Source organism: Aplysia californica, unplaced genomic scaffold (genome assembly GCF_000002075.1).
Source record: "Aplysia californica isolate F4 #8 unplaced genomic scaffold, AplCal3.0 scaffold00378, whole genome shotgun sequence".
NCBI lineage: Eukaryota > Metazoa > Mollusca > Gastropoda > Aplysiida > Aplysiidae > Aplysia > Aplysia californica.
The window spans coordinates 248,727-256,229 of record NW_004797648.1 but is presented as its reverse complement, the minus strand read 5'-3'; the positions used below and the strand labels follow the sequence as shown (position 1 = coordinate 256,229).

The window sequence follows — 7,503 nt, the reverse complement described above, 5'->3', positions numbered from 1 at the left end:
ATTTATACCTTTTTGTGCCTGCCAAGTTGTCACCACTAACCAATTATTGTCTTTTACCAGAGGTGCGGGCATTTCCTACGTTTCTTTGCCCTGTTAAATTCTATCCAAACCTAATTGAGCGCTGAAAAGCTGGAAGCATATTTCTTTCGTTGCCCTTCTACTGTTTTCAGTAATTTTGTGGTCGGTCGTTGCACTCTATAAGTACTGGTTACAATTTATAAGCTTTTGTGCCTGCCAAGTTGTAACCACTAACCAATTTTTGTGTTTCACAATAGGTGTTGGCATTTCAAACGCTTCCTGGCCCGGTTAAGCTCAATCCAAATTTAAATCTTACTGAAAAGCTGGAAGCCTCTTTCTTTCTTTGTCTTCTTACTATATTGTGTAACTTGTACGGTCGTTACACTCTAAGTATTAATTATATTATTCTTTTGTGCCTGCCTAGTTGTAACCCACCCACACATTATTGTGTTTTAATATTAGGTACTTGCGTTTTATAGGCTTCCCTGCACGGCCACACTCTACCCAAATCTAAGTGAGTGCTGAAATACTGCAAGCATATTTTTATTCTTTTTCCTCCTAATGTTTTGAGTAGCTTGTGCAGTCGGTTGTTACACTCTCAGTACTGATTATAATCTATAAGGTATTGTGCGTGCCAAGTTGTAACCACCAACAAATTATTTTGTTTTACCATATGTGCTGGAATTTCCTTCACTTCTTTACCGGGCTAAACTCTATCTAAACCTAAATGTGTGCTAAGAAGGTCGGAACATCTTTTTTTCTTTTTCCTCCTACTCTTTTAAGTAACTTGTCTGGTCTTACGTTGCACTTTCAGTCCTGATTATAATCTATTAATTTATGTCTGTAACAAGTTGTAAATACCAACACGTAAGTCTATTTTTCAGAGGTGCTTAGGTTTTATTGCTTCTTTGCCCTTAAGAACTCTATCCAAACTTAAATGTGTGCTGAAAAGCTGGAAAATCTTTCTTTCTTTATCCTCTTACTGTTTTGAGTAACGTGTGCGGTCGGTCGTTAAACCCTGAGTACTGGTTATAATTTATTATCTCTTGCACCTCCCAAGTTGTAATTACTGACCAATTGTTGTGTTTAGCCATATGTGCAAGCGTTTTATAGGGTACTTTCCCCGGCTAAACTTTATCCAAACCTAAATGTGTTCTGAAAAGCTAAAAGCGTATGACTTTCTTTATCCACCTACTTTTGGAGTAACTTTTACATTCGGTCCTTACAGTCTAAGTATTGAATATATTAATTTTTGTTCCTGCCAAGTTGTAACCACTAAAACTTTATTGTGTTTTTCCATAGGTGCTAGCGTTTTATAGGTTTCTTTGCACGACTAAACTCTATCCAAATCTAAATGTATGCTGAATAACTCGAGGCATCTTTTTTCCATTTGTCCTCCTACTCTTGTGGGAAACTTTTGCGGCAGGTCGTTACACTCTCAGTACTCGTTATGATTTATTAGCTTTTGTGCCTGCCAAGTTGTAATCACGAACACATTATTGTGTTTAGCTATAGGGGCAAGCGTTTCATAGTCTGCATTTCCCGGCTAAATTTTATCTAAACCCTAATGAGTGCTGGAAAGCTGGAAGCATCTTTTTTTTCTTTGCCCTTTTACTATTTGGAGCAACTTGTGGGGTCGGTCGTTACACTCTACTGCTTAGAATTTATTAGCTTTTGTACTTGTCAAGTCGTAACCTCCAATACACTATTGTGTTTACCACAGGTGCTGGGATTTCCTACATTTCTTGTCCAGGTTAAACTCTATCCAAACCTAAATTTGTGCTGAAAAACCGGAAGCGTCTTTCTTTCCGTGTCGTCTTACTGTTTTGATTGACCTGTGCGGTGTTTCGTTACACTTCCAGTACAGATTATTATCTATCAGGTTTTGTGCATGCTAAGTTATAACAACCAACACGTTATGTTGTTAAACCATTGGAGCTAGCAATTTATAGGCTTTTTTGCCCATGTAAACTCTATCCAAACATGAATATGTTCTTAAAAGCTGAAATAACTCTACATATCCAAACATTGACGAGCGTCTGATTCCACCGTTTCGTGACATGCGCGCTTTCGCACATACACACACACACAGACACACACATACACACAGAGAGAGAGAGAGAGGGAGAGAGAATGTGTGTGTATATTCTCTATCTATCTATCTATCTATCTATCTATCTATCTATCTATCTATCTATCTATCTATCTATCTATCTATCTATCTATCTATCGGTCTTCCTATCTATCTATATATCTCTCTCGATCTCTCTCTCTCTCGATTTCTCTCTTCATTCTTCTCCCCTCTCTCTCTCTCTCTCTCTCTCTCTCTCTCTCTCTCTCTCTCTCTCTCTCTCTCTCTCTCTCTCAGCCCTCTTTCTCTGTCACTGCCCCCTCCCCCCCCACACACACACACATACATTCATACATACACAAACACATACACGAATAGATTAGATGAATTTAACAAAACAAAAATGATAGGTCGGAAAACATGGTCTTACTGTCGAGAGAGAAGGAGGAAAGAAAAGCATCGTTGTATGACGTTGGGTTTGAACTACGAATGCCCACATGTTTTGTCAAGTTTGCTATCAGGTATGTGATCTCTGTACATATTGATTCACGGATCTATTTATTATGTTGAGGCATTGGTGAAATAAGGCGCTTCTTAGAATAATTAAATCGATAATATATGCATTTTTTGGGTCTGGTTCGGCAATCTTTATCGAATTCCTGTTTGTTATTGTTGTTGTTTTTAGTTCAACACCCTTTATGCCCATTTAAAAACACATTTCTGTGCGTATTGTACTGAAAACGCTGATTAAAGACACACAAAAAATGTGAGTTTTCAGTTTTCAAAGCCTCTCAAACTATGGAAGTCACCAAACATTGCGGGCCATTTTTTTCGCTAATTTTACCTCTGAAACCAGGCAACCCCCACCTCCTTCAATCGCAAATTTCGCAACTTCTATGCAAGATAGATGGGTACTTCTTTCATTGAAAGATATAATACACAAAATTAAGAAGCTTTAAGATGGTACCAAAAGCTCAACCTGCCCAAAAACTGACGAGTGCCTGATTCCACAGAATCGTGACACATATGGAATGGTATGCATTGTCCCGTTCGTTTCTTCAGTACACCTTATTAATCACTACAGGGCTATCTAAGAGGCAGGACCTCCGATTCAATGTCCATTTAGAGCAATACCAAGCTAAGCCATATAAACTTTCCCCCATATCCAAGAACAAAAGGATATTAATTCTAATCTAGATCTAGTCAAAAGTGCTTTTTATGAATGAACATGTTTTATACGCCCCCGTCGATATAATTTAGATCATTTGGGGGTTGGATTTCAAGCCTGAATGCGAGGGCAAACCCGTGCTGAGAGGGATACAACGTCCCAGAGAAAAATACAGCGATATTGGATAAAAAGTCTCCTGTTTTGAGGATAGAATGCGGGCCGTGTCCCTTATGAGACAGCGAAGTGCCTAACCGATACATCACAAACGCTGGTTAACTATGACGTGGTAGCTAGCACATATATCCGACTAACAGCTCAGCAGACTAAACGCAATGTTGTTGCACATTTCAAACCATCATACCCAAAACCAGACACAGGGATTTGCACAATACATTAAATGATATGCTTGCATGGTGTTGCCTGCCTTTTTAAAGTTTCAGATGTGGGTAGTTGGCGGGTGCTCTGGTGTGGCCTGTTCCTTCTTTTCTATCAAACATCTATTGTCCTTACCACTCCTCCTCCTTTTTTGTGTTTGTTACTCTCTGATCTCCGACACTTATATGACCTTGTTGTGTTGCACGTGACGTAAAACTCTTACTAAAACTAAAGTTTCAGATTAAGAAAACAGTCATGAAAAATCTGTAGGAATAATAAAGTCGCGCTTCATTTTTATGGTGCCCCAAAACATCGCGTACTCAAAGAGTTAATTAGGTCACCCGCACAGTAGAGAGGCATGAAACCGACTGAGCTATCGTTGTTCTTGTATAGATTTTTTTTTTCTAATACGGGAAATAATATAATAATGGTATAACAAGAAAAAAGTAGTTTTAAACATGTCACATCCTTATCTTTTCTCCGGAAAGAAATTTCACAACCATTCCCTCCACTGCCTCGAATGGACACTCACTTTCCTCACGTGTCGTTTCACCTTTCTGACCACTCATAGCTCTTACATTTTACTTCTGTTTATCTTTTTAAGTACCATCAGAGGTTGTCGAGATTTTGAAAAAACTTCCCTTACCAACGTCAAGCCGACGGTCGTCAGTAGTTGGTGCTGTCGGTCCAAATTGTCATAAGTTGGCACAGACACAGGAAACAGTTAATTAAAGAATAGAAATTGAAGCAAACATTATTTTTTTAAACTGAACTAAATAGAAACAAAACCGAATGCAACAGTTGTGACCAGAGGTTTAAGACCACTTAGGAACAACAGGCAATTTTACTGTTGTTGCTACATTTTGCATTATCTTCCAAAACTATTTAGTAATTCCTTCCACTATTTCTGCCCTACTGCGTGACACGTAAAGTTTGAATGTTCCCAGTGCATTCAGTCGGTACTTTGAAGGCTATGAATCTTTTTGGAAGCATTTTTCTATATCAGTAAATGCACTTAAAATACTGGGAAAAATCACACTTTCTGACTTTCAAAGAGCCCAAAATAATGGCTAACAGCAGCTCAGTTCACTCACAGCATGAGATTTTATCCTAAATGGGATGCTTTTGTTAATGTTATACTTCCCGTCGATTGATTGATAAATCCGGGTTCAAACTTTATAAACTAGTCTGTAAACCAAGACTGGCCTTGGATATGAAAACGAAGCGGCTGGCACCTGCCAGAAATTATGAGCACTGGACTGCAGAACATTGGAGCAAAGTGATGTTTTCAGACGAATCGGCCATATAATACAGCTGTTTGTAATTGGGCAGCATCGTGTCAGGAAGACATCAAGGAATAGATATGATGAAATCTACACCACACAGACAATTAAATGTTCACCAAGTTCGATGATCAGGAACGTAATTTGAAAGTCTGAAACTGCAGGAATACATTTCATTTTATCCATAGACGACTATGAATGGCCAAAAGTACTTGGAATTGTTGAAGGAGAAAATGGAAATACACATGCATGATCACAGGGGCAAAATTTTCGCCTCCAATAGCACTCCGTGCGAGAGGGTAAAAATCTGTGCAAAAATACCTTTAACGGATCACGGTCACGACCTTGAAGAAGCTTGTAAATAGCCCTAACCTCAATCCTACTGAAAATTTCTGGCAATTCATGAAACACAATTTCTCAGACAAACAGCCTTCAAGCGCAAAAGCCTCAGAGTGTGCAGTCAAAGAAGTATGGACACGTCAAATTTCACCAGCATACTGACTAGACATATTCCTAAACCCCCACATCAAGCACGCTGCGTCCTATGCAAGCAAAATATGGGCACACGAAGTACAAATGTGTCACGACGAAGTGGGATCAGGTGCTCGTCAATTTTTGGGCATATGGAGTTATTTGTGTCATCCATATTAAAGCTTGTTCATTTGCCTTGCTTTCAATAACATAATTATCCATTTATCTGGAACAGAAATCGAGATATTTGCGATTGAAGGAGGTGGGGTTGCCTAGTTTCAGAAGTAAAATTAGCGCGAGGCCTCCAAAGCATCATGACTTTCCTAAGAGTCCTTGGAAACTGCAAAGTTGCATTTTTTGTGCCTTTAATCAACGTTTTTACATAAAATCCATAAATGAAAGTGTTTTTTAAAGGACAAAAAAACAAAAATTTGACAAATAAATTTCCAAACTGGCGAAAAATGCAGATTTCTCGGATTTCATTAATTTGACGAGCGCCTGATTTCACCACGATCCCTCACAAATGTACTATCTCGCGATTACGGGTCCGGTAGCCTGACAGTACAAAAGGAATACATGTATTGCACATTTATTGGTGTTCTTCAAAGAGCAAAATGCAGAGCTGCGGTGAAACAGGTCGGTAGATTCTTTTCTTCCTGAAGTAATGGCGTAAGGAGTTGTATGCCAAATGATTTATAAATTTCTTGCTTCTTTGGCTGTCTCTGCTTTACAATCTCCTGGGGGGGGGGGTCTAAAAATGAATCTTGCTGCCAATTGTCAGGGCTTTACGACACTTTAACCTGTCAAGATTTGTTTCTGGTACATATTTTAAAATCTTGTACAAAGAATACCATTCTAAATGTAACTTGTTTCTTTGCCAGTCAATGGAACCGCATGTTAAGGCGGAAACGATAATAAGAAGGTGGAGGTGATGCTGATAGTGACTTAATTTATTTTTTTAATGGGTTTTTGGTTTTGTAGTTTTTAAATATTATTTTTCTTCCCTCAACAGGATGTACAGGCATCTGTGGTGTGGCGGTCAGGCGATTTACTGTTGCACACAGGAGACCCAGGTTCGATTCCTGGGTGGGGATTTAAAAAATTTATCATCGAGAATCTCGGTTTTTGTGCTGTAATGTTGTATCCCACTAGGTGGGGGGGGGGGTTGGCCTTGAAAGGCAAGGTTCGAAGCCCGCCTCTTAAATTACCTAAATTGTGCCGATGGGGGGCGTAAAAAACAAACATTTAAAAAGGAAAAATTCAACAGGATGTGTCCAAGTCTCTTAGGCTGGCTCGTTGACACTATGACAGACGCTGCCCCACCAAAAAAAAACCAAATAAGTCTGACACAACAGTCTAGACAAGGACATTGTAGGTCGCGCTTTTGTTTTTTGTTTTTTGTTTTGTTTTTTCGAGGGTTTTATTTTGGGGGTGGGGGGTGGGGTCACCAGAAAGCAGTAGCTTCAGAACAAAAATAGGTCACCGATAGGGGAAACTGATCACGAACTTGTTTCTGTTGGTGTCGATTATTGCTAAATGAGGTGGTAAAAGTGTAATCGAATGCTCGCTCGATGCGCAGGGAAGCATGAATATGTTTGAACGACCTATCACATGTACAGTTAACACTAACAGCTTTTCGCCCTCTTTGTGTTATAATAAAATAATGCATGATGCAATCACTGTAAAACTACTCTTTTATTGCCTTTTAAAGGCACACCCCTATGTGGTGTGTATAGAAAAACAAGTTGATCAAAGGCACAGAACGGTAAATTTGCCGTTTTCAAGAACACTTCGGCTTTGGAAATCCTCAAACTGTGGCAGCAATTTTTTCGCTAACTTTCCACTGACACCTCCATCTCTTTAAATGCAAATAAGAGCACGAATGGTAGTATCCTGCTTGAGATCCTAATCCCACCTACTTGTGGTAAGCAAGGATAAACTAAAATTGTTCTTCGGCTTAAACGCACACACACACACACACACACACACACACATACACACACACACACACACACACACACACACACACACACACATAAACAAACGAACAAACAAACAAAACGCTGAGAGATGTCATCTATCATTATTTAAATTATTCGATTACAAAAGGATGCAAG

General features: G+C 39.1%; 1 protein-coding gene across 1 annotated transcript in view; it reads left to right on the top strand.

The window, feature by feature from the left end:
- Nucleotides 1–6,398: 6,398 nt before the first annotated feature.
- LOC101852710 overlaps nucleotides 6,399–7,503 on the top strand; it is a gene marked incomplete at its 5' end in the record, with an annotated part of 26,204 nt that continues 25,099 nt past the window's right edge. The window contains 1 exon segment of the mRNA XM_005103536.3: nucleotides 6,399–6,459.